Below are 14468 nucleotides of genomic sequence, written 5' to 3'. Positions count from 1 at the left end.
CTTCTTGGCATCCCAGCACTCAGCTGCTTTCTTCTAGTGGTCACCTGATATATCTGGCTGAACAGTGTCTAATCCCTGTACTCTTGTCCGTGACTAACCAGTGCTTCTCTTGCTGGATTAGTCTCTAGGGATCACAGGACAGCTTGGCTTCTTCCTGGAGCAATGTGCTCTTAACGCCAACCGTGGGGAACTGGGTGTAATGTAATACAGATACTTGGAATCGCTGAGTCACTTCACAGTGATGGTCGTGCCCATGAATGTGAGTGAGCAGCATGGAAGTAAAACGGTCTTTAAAGACATTACTAGACTTTTCAGACCCTCTCGTCTTTCCCACATTTGTGTTAAACGTTCGGCCATGTCATGAATTCAAGTCAAGAATTTTCTGATACTAAGAATTGAGTAAGTGAAAGATATTACCCCTGAGATCATATTTGTGAAAGTGGCTTAGATCAAATAAATAGTCCTTTAATCCTTTATTGCCATATAGACTTTTCTTCTTTATTATTTTCTGGTGTGACAGCCTGTTCATAATTTGAAAACTGTATCTACTTGTTCACCAGTTGTAGATTGATAAGCTATCAGTTTGAACCAGTGATAAACTGGTTCTGACAGTTTAGACCCTATCTCATAACTAAATGTGTAAGGTTGAGAGAATCTATGGTGCCCATGGCAGGTAGAGAGCATGGGGGCTAGGGAGGTGAGCTGCTGAGGTGAGCTCCCTTATCTCAAGTTCTTCATCTTTGTGTGCGTGTAAAGAAAAATGCTAGGCTTAAATCCCAATTGTCTACAAAAACGAATTTTTTCAGAATACGTTTACTAAGCTAGTTACTGTGTACCAGGCACTATGCTAATATAGCTGGGAATACGTTCATAAACAAGATGGCCTTGACCTCATGGAGCATAACAATGTGCACACATGTAACTTAAAATTTTCTGGTAGCTACATTTAAAAAAAAGCAAAAAGAAGCAGATAAAATTGATTTTTAAAATATATTTCACTTTACATATTTAAAATATTATATATACTTAAAATGTAAAAGTAAAAGGTAAGAGTACTCCTGGCAAAGGGAACAGTGGTGTGTGATGTCTTAGAGTTGAAAAAGGAATGAAAAGGAAGCCAATATGCAGAAATTCGTGAGTAAGGGGGGAAAACGATGGTACTAAGAACAGGAAAAGAGAAATCATCCAGACCAGGAGAAATCTAGTTTTAGAGGAAGGTTATGTTTGATTTTATAGTGTTGACTTTCAGGTGCAAAAACCAGAGATGTGGGACAGGCAAATGGGAGAATGGAAGGACTGGAGGCTTAGCCTTCAGAGTTGATGGAGCTGGCAAGTTATGTCTTTTGTTGAAGTCCTAATGTCTGAACTTGTTTTCAGGGGCCACTCGTTAGGTGGGCTGGAGACCACAGCGGGGAGGGAATCAGGTACACTGGTTAAGTAGCTCAGGAGGGTGAACAGACAGTGAGCACAAAATTGTGTTCTAGAGAAGGCCAAAGGTCATGATGGGAAGAGTGAAGTGAAGTCTTGGGGCCAAGAGGAAAAGGAATGGAAGATTAAATCAAAGGGGTGGAAGCTGGGAGAGGGGGAATGGAGTGGGAAGCAGGAATAACAAGGGAAATCAAAGTCAGCAGGTCAAAACTGATGGGTGATTCTTTAGTGGGCTGCCTGCGGCATGGTGGATGGTGGGCGAGTCAGATTTAAGGTGAAGGTGAAGGGATAACTATCATGTTACTAATGCTTCTACAAACTGGCGGTTTCAGAGGAAATGACCCAATGACTGAAATGACTGAAGAGAGGCCCTGGAAAAGGGGCTAATCCCTCTAAGAGCCAAAATACTCTTCTAAGCCTGGACCAAACTTCCTTTCTTGGGGCACAGTGGGAAGCCGGCTCCAACTGTTACCTCCCATGCTCTTAAAATCTGGCAAGTGAAGAGTCTGCTGTTCTCAGCAAATCTTAGAGATGGTGGTGATGAAAACTGGTGTTTGTCTTTCAGATGGGGTGGTCCGTCCTCCACTCATCACCAGGAGCCGGCAGGACATTCCTAGATCACTAGGCCCCTGGTCAACCACCACTAATGTTAAAGCTTCAACGTCATGGTAAGTCACTTAGAGCTTTCTGTGTCCATGCAGAGATCATGTGAAGAAGCTTGATTCCTAAGCTCCCAGAGTTTATGTTTCCGACCCTTTCACCTGGAATACTGAATCAGCAGGATTCTCTTGGCAGCTGTGAGAGAGAAGGCAGCAGTTGGTAAGATGGGCAATGAGCCTATCTGAAGACCCAGCCGTGAGCTGGGCACCGACTGCAAGCGCTGTGAGTAAAAAACAGAACCAAACCATTCTGCAGACTAAGTCCGTTTCAGCAGAGAAAAAGCTGCGCTGTGTTAGAATAATGTGAAGGTGTTCTGCCCTGGGAGTGATCCTGGTTTTCCAGGGCAGACGTTTTGCTCGGTGATGTTTGTGGAAATGTTAATGTCTACTCTGTAGGTCTTAGCTCTGACAATACTCTCCCCTCATAATCATAGACAGTTAAGAATGACAGGTGCATGAATAATAAGGGGTATCAATGTATGGGATAGAATAATCATAAACCAAGACTGGAAGAGTAATTTTTAATCTAGGCTTGTCAAAATAATGGTGTGTCTACGTTTATTGATGATGTTGCCTAAATGGTGATTAAGAGCTATGTAAAATTATTCTGCAACAGTGCAGAATTAAAAAGAATTTAGTATTAAGAAAATAGGATTAGGTCTTTGGCTGTAAGCCAGCCTCTTGGATGACGGTTCTTTAAGGCCCTTTGTAGATGGGAAGGGAGAGAGAAAGGGGAGGTGGTAGAGGAGTTTGGAAGCTGTATAGAACCAGACTCTTAAGGGTTTGGAGGTCATCACAAGGAGTTTGCATTTTATTCTAAGAGTAATAAGAAGCTGGGGGAGTGTTTTACACAGAGGAGTCTTCACAAGATCTGATTCGTGTTTTTAGAAGCTTACTCTGGCTGCCTTGGGGTCCAGCCATATTGGATCTAGAGGGAGAGTAAAGTTCCCATTCTTACTCTGGTCATGTAGCTGGTCAAAGGCCTGATTACCAAGTGTCAGTGGGAAGAAGCAGAAACAACGCACAGAGGCAAGAAAGGAGAAGGACAGGATAACTCCGTAACAGGAGGTTCAGTGCCCACATTCCTTACCAACTTGTGCAGGCAGCCAGCGTCAAGAAAAATCTAGCACAGAAAAGACGTCTTTTAAAGTTTTGTTTGAAGAGAAGCCATGCTTAGGAATGGGTTTGAAAAACTTGAAAATGGGATGATAAATGTCTGGCTTTCCAGCCTTGGGGGGCTGGCGCACATCAGGTGTGCTGAACAGACTGCCCAGAGCAGGCCCCAAACACAAGCTCCCTGGCGGGATTGCTCGGTCCCGCTTCTCTAGGGCCACTCCCACTCCGCAGAGGAGTCAGAGGGGATTGGCCTCCAGAAAGACCATCTGAGATTTGAAGTCCATCTCTTTCACTTGCTATCATGACAGACTTCCTCTGGGCCACCTGCCCTGCCTCCCAGTGGACTAGCCTCTGTTCTCCCTGTAGCGAGGCCCCCTTGAGGCCTGGGCGCACCCTGTGCTCTCACAGTTTACTGTGCGCAGGGGAGTTAGAAAGTTCATCTTTGTCGGCTAATTTTAGTGCAAACATTTCTTAATTACTAAGAGGAAACTTCAGGGCATGGGTTGCACGCCATCCTTCTTCTCCTCCTTGGCCTGGAGTCAGTTAACGATGAAGAAGCCCCTGATTTTGCCCCTCTGCCTTGGCTGAAGCAAGTCAGCACACGTTCTAGTAACTGCTCTGCGTTAGGCTGCATACCTGAACTCTTCCTTTCTGTACATTCCTGACTGCCAAACCTCCCAGAGCAGGACTGGACTGGTTCAGCTGACCTGTTTCTTTCTCTCTGCGGTTGAGGTTTCTGGAGAGGCAAAGTCCGTTTAGGTGTGGGCTCAGACTTATCTCTTTCTCTGCAGGCTGGGGTGGTTTTCTTGAGGCCGCACAAACCCCCAGGCGGTTAGCAGTCTCTGGATTTTGTCCTTGGACTTTGCCAGGCTCTCTTTTTCTCACTGTAAGCCTTAGGCTGCCTGCCCTGCTCTGCTTGGTTGAGACCTCTGTGTCTGTCTGCAAAGCCTTGGCTTTCTCACCTGTCTTTCTCTGTCGAACCTCATCTCTCTTTACCAGCCTTCACTGCCTACCCTTCCAGACACAGCTTAGCCTGGCCCCTCCTGTCATCTTTTCCATCTTGAGCCCTGAGACCGGAAACATGTGAAGCCAACTTGCTCTGGTGTAAAATCCCAGGGCCCCTTTGCTGTACATTTTACAACTTCAATAGATTTTGAGAATGCAAACCTGTCATTATGTAAAGGTCATATCTGTGGAGTTTTATTAATCAGATCTCTTTTTCAAGGTTTTTCTAAAAGTTGTTAGTTTTATTTCAAAATTTTTACACTCTAGATACATTTTCTAAGTATCTGAACCCCTGACTGTATTCGTATCTCTCTTTAAAGATCTACTGTTTCTGTTTAAGAATATTGTGTGTTCTTTCTCACTCCATCTCTCTATTTATACATACATATATACACACACATATATATCTAAGGTTAAATGATTTTTATAAAAAGCACTCAGAATAATTTTGAATGTACATTTTGAACTTTAAATTGAGATGTGTCAGGTCTTTTTACATCAGTAATTACAGTTGAAATTAGTTTTAGCTCTAATTTTTACTGTAGGTAAATCCTAATAATTACCTGTGTGTGTTAGTAAAGATGAATGTTTCTATTATTATAAAACAAAGATTCATTGGAGTTGCCTTGTGCCGGGGGTTCTGGCTTGCCTGCAGGTGCACGGAGGATTAAGGTAGTGAGGGGGGAAGTGTCCGTGTGCTACGGGTTTCACGGGTGCAGGCTTAATGGGCTGGGTAGGGGAAGAAACAGTATTTGCCTTCAGTCTTGCTTGAGTCAAGCTTTGCAACTATATGACTTTGTAGAACTTAGGGAGGACACCCCACTGACCATTCCTAGATTTTTTTTTTCCCCAGTTATAAATTCCCTTGAGGCTTAATTATATATGAAAATGTAAACATAGAAGGCTCATTAAGCAGCCTATAACAAGGCCAAAGTGCCTGTAGGTTCTCCACCTGCCTTTTGTTGGATTACCTCTTAGTGCTTCTGGGTAATGCACCCTGAACTAGGCGTTCAGAACCTTTCCAGACTCAAACAGAAAAGTGTTTGCAAAGAATTCAATATGATTGGCTTTGAAGTGGGCCCATATGGACATCTCCCTCCTTTTCTTCCTGACTCCTGACTTAGAAACACAGTTGCCTTTATGGTGATCTTTGAGTCTTTGTCGGTTTCCATACCCTGCACTCTTTTGTTCACCTTTATCCATGGCTTTTAACAAGTTATGCGTCCGTGGAGCATATTATGGGAGTCTTTTCTTTTTAAAAAAATTAAGAACAAAGGGAATACAGTTTAGAGATAATTTTTTTCCTTCTTTCTATTCATACGCCTCCCACTTGTCACTGTTTCCATCAAGATGATTTTTTAAAAAATTTATACCAGCACTCCCATGTGCACTGTGGAAAAATTAGAAAATAGAGAATAGCTAAAGAAAAAAAAAGTGACCCCCAAATTTCACCACACAGAGGCGATCAGTTTGGTTTATAGCAGTCTTCTCAGTGGGCTCCATGGGCACATCAGTTACTAAGAACTCTTCATGCGGGTGCTTTCTGCTGTGGGTCTGTGTATGAAATTTACCGTTACTAGAACCACAGAGAGACAAACTCTTCCTGAAACTAAGTATAGCAGCCTAATGAGAAAGCGGAGCCACCACAGTGTAACGTACAATTAGTGCCCATGGAAGAGGGCACCCGTCGTGTGTTTGCCGTCCTGTGGAACCGCTTGGCTTGGTGAGAACAGAGGAGGTCCCTGTCAGAGCAGTGAGCAGTTTGGCTCACACAGACTGAACCGCAGCACGACAAACCGAACCGTGTGGGATGACTGTGGGATCGCTTGGGGCTTTTTTTTTTTTTTTTCTCTCCGAAAAGTCTTTGAATTCTGTTCAGTGTCCGGCCTAATTTAAAATAAAGAAATATTAATGAAAACAGCTCTGAGCTCTACTACTACTTATTAAATTAACAAAAAATGAGTTACAGTGGCAACATCCAATGCTAATGGAGGTGTGGGAGAATAGATACATTCATATGTTGCTGGTGACTTTTAAATTGCTCTGGTAATTCTGGAGTGCATTTTGTCCAATTATAGTAAGAGCCATAAAACTGATTTCGTGCCGTTTTACTCAGTTATCACTCACATTATGGGATATAGCTTGGGGAAATAATCTAAAAAAAGAAAGCAATTTATATAAAGACAGTTATAGTTTAAATTATGGGTAATCAAGAAAGCCATCGTCAAGAAATTCCCCTTCTGTTTTACCATCCTCAGAAATGTGTTTTATCCACTTAGGAGAGCTTTTCTAGGTAATGAAGCCTTTGAATGTGACATACTGCAGACGAGAGAAGCCTCTCTTGTTGAAGCAGAAGGATGCAGTTAGTGACCGACCTTCCTTCCTTCCTTCCTTCTTTCCTTTTTTCTTTCTTTCTTTCTTTCTTTCTTTCTTTCTTTCTTTCTTTTCCTTCCTTCCTTCCTTCCTTCCTTCCTTCCTTCTTCTTTTCTTTCTTTCTTTCTTTCTTTCTTTCTTTCTTTCTTTCTTTTTTTCTTTCTTTCTTTCAAGATTTTATTTATTTATTTGACACAGAGAGAGAGAGTGAGAGAGCACAAGCAGGGGGAGCTGCAGGCAGAGGGAGAGGGAGAAGCAGGCTCCCCACTGAGCACGGAGCCTGATGTGGGGCTCGATCCCAGAACCCTGAGATCACGACCTGAGCCGACGGCAGACACGTAACAGATTGAGCCATCCAGTTGCCCCAGTTAGTGACTTTCTGCACAGAATAAGCAGCTTGTGGATTTTCTTTAGTCCTACGAAATTTTCCCAAGATAGACACGAATGTTGATTTGAAAGATATTAGAACACAGAGTGCACATAGGGGACATCTTCTTGAACTCACTAGCTGAGACAAGTACCTCTTCTCAGTATACTGGCAGGTGTCTGGTCATTGCTTGTTCAGCTTATTACCTCTTGGGACAATTTGTCGGCAACTCTACTATTTAGAAAGCTCTTCCTTATGTTAGAACAAAATCAACCTACTTGCACCTTCCACCTATTAATTTCATTTCAGCCTTTGGAGGACATGTAGAATAAATCCGGCTTTCCTGTAAGTCTTTTCTTTTTTCTCCCCAGGCTGAAAAGGCTTAGCTCTTTTAGACTTTACTCAGATGTTCAACATATGTTCAACATATGGTTATTTTTTTCTGGAGGCATACCAATTGGTTGCTGTGCTCCTTAAAGAATTCAGAAGAAAATGACCGCAATACCCTGAGTGTAGTCTAAACATTGCAGAGAAGGCCTGGTAGGATTGTTCATTCTTGACACCACAATTTCAGGAATATTAAGACCTCATTAGCTTTTATCCATGCCATGTACCTAGACTATATGTGTATACAACTAAAACCCGCTAGTGTTTCCATCTGCGTGGCTTGGACCACTATCCTATAGAATTCTATCCTATAGAATTGCTTACTTGAACCTAAGTGCAGTTCCTCATTTATTCATAGGTGTGATCTTTTTGATGAGGAGTAATTTAGATATAGTAACAAGCACTAATCTGAATTGTTGCATATATGAATACCCATCCAACCACCACCCAGGTCAACATAGGGAATTTTTCCAGAATTCCAGGAAGTTCTCTCATGTTCTTTTATAGCCAGACGCTCCCCAAATATAACCACTATTCTGACTTCTATTACCATGAATTAATTTTGCTTGGTTGAACTTCATGTAAATGGGCTTGTGCAATTACAATTCTCACCCTGGTGTCTGTGAGATTTATTTATATTGTTGAGTAAGGCTATGTAACATTCCATAGTCTAAATTATACCACAATTTACCTATCTATTCAACTGTCTGGTTTTTTGAATAAAGCTACCATGACAATTATAGTACATGTCTTTTGGAAGATATAAGTACCCATACCTGTTGCTTATATACTTCGGCATAAAACTCATGGGTCCTAGGATATACACTGCCAGTTTCCCCAAGTGGTGGTACCAGTTTATGCTCTCACTAGTAATGTATAGAGTTCCCATTTTCCATATCTTCTCCAGCACTAGCTACTGTAAGTCTTTTAAGTTTTAGTCATTTTAAAGAGGTATGAGGTATTATCTCACTGTTGTTGTTTTTTTGCTATTGTTTTAATTTGCATTTTTCTGATGATTGATTATCCATGTGGTTTTCATGTAAAATTAATGGCGTGATTTAGCTCTGTCGAACTCATTTTGGATTGCTACTTGGTTATCCCGTGAATTCATTGTGCCATCTAGCTTTTTGCTATCCGCTCATTTTATTTGTCATTTACCCTCCAAGTCTCCATACTACAGGATTGAACAGAATGTGGTATCAAGCCCCTCTAAGTTGACATCAGTGCTTTGACTGGCATCCTTGGATAGGCCATTCAGCCAGTTCTGAAATCAACCTAACTGAATAATTATCAGCTCACATTTCATGATGCTTTCACCATGCTTTCAATAAAGTTATCTAGAAATACTAAAATTCAGATCCTTACATGCCTATAATATTCTTCTGATCTATCAGTCTCATTGGTATGCCTATCAAAAAATGAAGTTAGTTTGGGGCACCTGAAATAACTAGTCTAGATGACAGGACTAGTTGTTGATTATATTTCTTTGTGTTTTAAGCAGGAAAAGTAAAAATTTCATGGAACATATCCAGTTGGCTAGAATAGCTGCCTTAATCAACTGAAGAGTTTTTGGCCACCATAAACCCCAATTAGCCTGTCTTTTATGCTTCTCATTATATTGTATAATAAAATTGCGGAATTAAGGAGAAATTAGAGGTTATCTAGTCTAGTCTTTAAAATTTACCTATGACGAAGCTAATACTCAAGGAAGCTAAATGATTTACTTAAGTTTTACCACCCAAGGACTGTTGAGCAGACAGACAATGTTTCTGCTCTCATGAAGATCACATTTTACTTGAAAGAGGACACAGAAGAAGCACAACACACACACTTGAAGAACAAAATAGGTGGTGGTAAGTGTTATAGAGACTGGGATGCATTATATCAAGTGGCCAGATCCTTCCCAATGTAGTTCTTCTCCTGCTTTACCAAAGTGCTTTTTAAATGACTGTTTCAGAGAAATAGAGGAGTTATATGACACAGTACTCTGTAGGTATATTGAATGTCACAAATAAAATTTATTTTCTTTCAATCAACTTTCCCGCATTTGTTTCTTAAGAAATCAAAATTCAGACAGTATTTCCAGAATGAAGATATATGTAAATGAAAAACATACTCAAGATCAGAAAGTCCAGCAGTGTTGCTTAGGGCAAGTGAATCATGTGTTTTCATCTTCAAAACTGTTTGTTCGGATATACTGATTAAAGAGAATCTTCTTTTCTCAGAGGAGTTTGGCGAAATGATATGAGAGTATATGACTGATCTTGAGAATATTTTGCAACTTTTCTAAGGAAGATTGGAAAGATGTTCCTAGAGGCCTATTCTGATCCTAGTTTTTTTAATTGAAGTTGTCTCGTGTAGACTTCATCTAATTTGGCTGTCCTTCAACTTTCCTGCCACCAAACAGGGAACACATTTAGCACCCAGCAATGTATTAGACTTGGGGGAGATTAAAAAGAAAAAACAAAACATCTGAGATAGGACCCTGGCCCTCAGGAATGCCATACTCTAATTAAAGAGAAAAGATAACCATACCAGATGGTAAGAGTGTTGAGCAATTGGTACAGATAAGAGGCTTGCTAGAGATCCAAAGGAGGGAGAAATGCCTTTCTGTGGTTGGAAGGTTTCTTTGAAGGAGTTCTAAGTTGGGCTGGACTCTGGAGAATGCATGCTTTGAAAAAGAGCTGTAATTATAGCAGTGCTTGAGGATGATTTCCCAAGTAAAGCTTTTACAGGGAGCAGTAGCAGAGGCAGGGGCAGAGGTTATTACAGTTTCCCAATGACGCAGATATAAAGTCGATTGATGGCCGACAAACCTGGGTGGCTGGAAGAGGTGAATGGGGTGGGGCTGTTCAAATGAGGAGGTGAAAGATGACGTCCCAGTCTGAGTCTGGGCAATAGATGACTTCATTTATAGGACTGAGAAGTCTGAAGGGAGAGCTGGTTTGGGGCTAAGGTGATATTTGATTGCAGGCATATCAAGAGGTTGACAGCAGATCTGATTTAAAATGTCCATCAAATGGTAGCAGTGAAGGACTAGAGGCTAAGACTAAGGCAATGGTAGTCAAAGACTCAACATGTGTGAGCCCTGGTAAATGAGAGGAGAGGATGTGGGAACTCTAAAGTGAAACATTGACCAAGAATCACTGATTCTTTTCATTGGGACATTTCTAATTGGTCTCCTAAAGTTAAATGATTCCCTGGAAGCTGAAGGGAGCTGATAGTTATTGATCTGATACTCTTTGCCCTCAACACTTGATGTTAATGACAGTAAGTTGGATAATCTATATTTGTATCTGCCTAGTCCTACTCCTGCTTATTGATAGGATAAAATATATATGCTATATGCTATCTATATTCTTTATCTATATAGATATAAAAATAGATAAATGGACATATGTCTATATACTTATCTGTATGTCTATTTATCTGTGTCATGTAGTTTGTCATCAAGAGCAGGACATATTTGTGGGTGAAGGGAGGGCACAGTTAAATCATGCCAGGACAACATGTGTAAGCCAGGACTGTCCCAGGTAAAGCAGTTAAGTACGGGCATCCTACATATCGAGAAAGTGTAACATAATGGGGAAGGATATAAGGTAAAGAAGAACAGCCTCTAACATTTTATTAGTTATTTGATCCTGAACAAAGAACTCAACCTGTCTAAGCCTTGGTTTTCTCAACTGTAAAATTTAAGATAATATCTTTGTTCCTCTATAGCTCTTTTTAACATAGCAAGCGGAGTGATCCCTCCAGAATGCACTTGTAGTTCTGAGTACATGGGTGAAAGCAGGGAGACCAGTCAGAAAACTGTACTTTGTCCAGACCAAAGGTGATTTTAGTTTGGACCAGAGTGGTAGTAATAAACGTTATGAGAAAAGGTTAGATTCTGGATATAATTTGAAGGTAGGGCCTACAAGATTTTTTTGGTGAGAGAATGAAATGTTAAGGATGAATTTAAGTTTTGGGGGGCTAAGTAACTGAAAGAATAAACCTGGTGTTCCTCAGGTTGGCAAGACTATAAGCGGAACAGATTTTGGAGGAAGATCAGGAGTTCCACTTTGGAAATGTTAAGTTTGAGATGTCTATTAAGCACCCAAAATAGAGGTATTGAGTAAGACACTGAAGTCTGCAGTTTAGGAGAGAGTTTGAACTGTATACTTGGAATTCATCAGATGAAAGATATGAGACCAGATAACATCACCAAGAGAGTGATGGTAGATGTAGAAGAGGAGAGATCCAAGGGCTGAGCCCTGCACAGTATGGCAAAAAGAGAAGGTAAGAGAGAAGGAAGGAAGCAACAAAGGATATTGAGAAGGAGCAGCTGGAGTGGTAGAAGGAAAACCAAAGTGCCTTGGGAGAAAACAAATTAATATTTATTAATGGGAAGAGGATGATCAACTATCTCATATACTTCTTATAGAGCAATTCAGATGAGGACTTGGAATTGATCATTGGGTTTAGTGACATGGAGGTCTCTGGGGAGCGGTAGGTACAAAGTTTGAAACAGAAGGGTTTAAGAGAAGATGGGAGGAGAGAAATAGGTGACAGCAAACCTAGATGACTCTTAAGATTTTCTCTAACAGAGAGAAAAGAAACAAAGTGATAGGTGGAAAGGAAAGTGAAATCAAGAATATTTCCCCCCCAAGATGGACAATGATCAAGTAGAAAAGAAAAAATTGAGAATACAGCAGTGAGAAATGAGATTTGTGGAGTAATGTCAAGAAGGAATAGAACTAGCACACAAATTGGAGTGGATGGTCTTTGCTTATAACTCAGGCAGTTCACTTATAATAATAAGAGCACATGTCAGTAGTTAGGTGGGGGTTAATATGAAGAGAGGCCATAGTCCCTGGTTTGTTCTGAGTATGAGCCTGGTAATTCCTCAAGTGAGTTACTGTCTGCCCAGCGGTGTAGTAGCAGAGAGAGGCATGTTCTCTATGGACCTTTTAATAAGACTTGCTAACGTCTAATATATTAGTGTGAGTTTGGTGCTTCCAGTGTGTGAGACATTGAATGTCTGGGGTTTTATCTCACTTCCATGTAAATTTCCCAAAGTCAAGTTATTTCTCTAAATTTCAGTTTCTTCATCTGTTGAGGAAAGAGAGGGAAAGAGAGAGAGAACTTACCTCAGTCTCATTGCTCTTCCTAGAGGTGACTACTGTTATCAGCTTGGTATGTGTCTCTCCCTTTTACTAAGTGGCCTCTGGTGGTGGTTTTATCAGGTTAGCAAAGTAATATGTTGTCATTGTAAAAGGAAAAAGAAGAAGAAAAATCAACCTTTTGTTATCTCACTACACAGAAATAGATATTTTAGTGTATCTGCTACTAATCCTTTATGCATGTATTTATAATAAACATATTTTACATAATTGTAATTTTAGTGCATGCATAGTTGTCTGTCTTTTAAAAAATTTAATGTTATATCATGAGCATCCCCATGTTAAACATCTTGTTTTTGATGACAGCATGTTCCCTTAGTTAGGCATGGTCCCATAATTTAGTTAACCATTTACTATAATCTAGCTGTGTTTGAGGGATGACACAAGCCCAGGGTCCCCCTACTACTCTGCCATCTTAACTCCCTTGGACAACCATTTACTGTAATTTTGGAAATTTCCAATGTTATTGCAATTACAAATAATGTTGGGATAAATTATGTCTTTTATAAGGTGAGAATATTTCTTTCTCTCTTGAATAATATGTATCTTCCTTTATTGACCCCACTGAGTTTTTTGTAGGGAGAGACACTAGGTACCATGTTAATTATTGAATCTCATCATCTGGGTAAGTGCCTCACATCTACTGAGCCATTTATATCAAAGGAATAATGGTGGGGGTGATAATAATGAACATGCATCTTTGGTTAGTTATTAATGCCATCTGCACGGTAAAACATTAATGAGCTTACACTTTTGACCTGTGAAAAGTGCTTTTAATTAGAGTTCTTTTCTTTGACTTTTTGCTGTTTGCTTCTACCAGACTGCTGGATCCTTCGAACATATTGTCCATTGTTTGGAGTACTAAATGAGCTCTTTGGTTTTGAACTGACTTGAACACGATGATAGAAAAACAATGATTAAAAACAAATATGCCTCTCAACTTTGGACATTGCACTGAATATAGGATGAATGTTATAGGGATTAAGAATTCCTGCAGTCTATTTTGTTAATTAAAAAAATCACAAAACTTTTGCATAATAGACAATCACTCAGGATTACAAATGAAAACAAAAACGTAAAAATGATCCACCTAAATAGTGATCAAATAAATAAAAATAACTACTAAAATTAGATAACCTTCAAACCTATAAAATTAACAAAGATTTTTAAAAATGAAATATCCAGTTTTGTCAAGAATATAGAAAAATAAGCATTCAAAAAAGCTTATTGGCCAGTGAGCATGTAAACTGATTCCATTTGGTCAACTTGGAAATAAACCTTAATGCCTTAAAATCTGCCTTTTCTTCGAGCCGGAATTTATACTTAGAGAAATGTATCCTAAATAAATAATTATTACTGTAGATTCTGGTAGAATTTAGCAACAAAAAAATGTCCATTCAACATTTTAATACTGAGAAATAAATAGTCTTAATATTAATTTATTCAGCCAATACATCTTTATTGCATCCTGGCATATGCCAAATGCCATCATTGCTCAGAATTTTGGGGTACGGTGCTGAACAAGGTATGGTTTTTCCCATCAAATACCTGTAGCCCACATGATACATCCATTCTGTGGAATTCTGGGCGCTCATGGAGAGTGATGCTGCCGGCTTCTGCTTCGGCCAGGATGGAGTGATGGGATTTGAATTTACCATTCTACGTTAACTGAAAAGTACCAGAGAAATTACACAAAGTGATGGTTTTCAGGCATGACACATCAGGCAGTGTAGGGCTGACAGATAGGAAATAAACCAGATGAGTACTAAGATTATACCAAGTTATTATCCAGAGGAAATGAGATGGGGGCGGGCGGGGGAAGTCTCTGCTAGTCTTACTGAATTGAAGAGATGGAAATCAGAGTTTGGGGAAGTCAAGGCTGCCAGAATTTTTACAGTGCAGTACTAAGGAGAAAGGACTCTAAAAAGAGAGAACTCCAAAGATCTCTAGAGGATCCCCTTGAGTCTTTGA

Source organism: Ursus maritimus, unplaced genomic scaffold (genome assembly GCF_017311325.1).
Source record: "Ursus maritimus isolate PB19 unplaced genomic scaffold, ASM1731132v1 scaffold_2, whole genome shotgun sequence".
Lineage (NCBI taxonomy): Eukaryota > Metazoa > Chordata > Mammalia > Carnivora > Ursidae > Ursus > Ursus maritimus.
Note: the sequence above shows the minus strand (reverse complement) of the source record.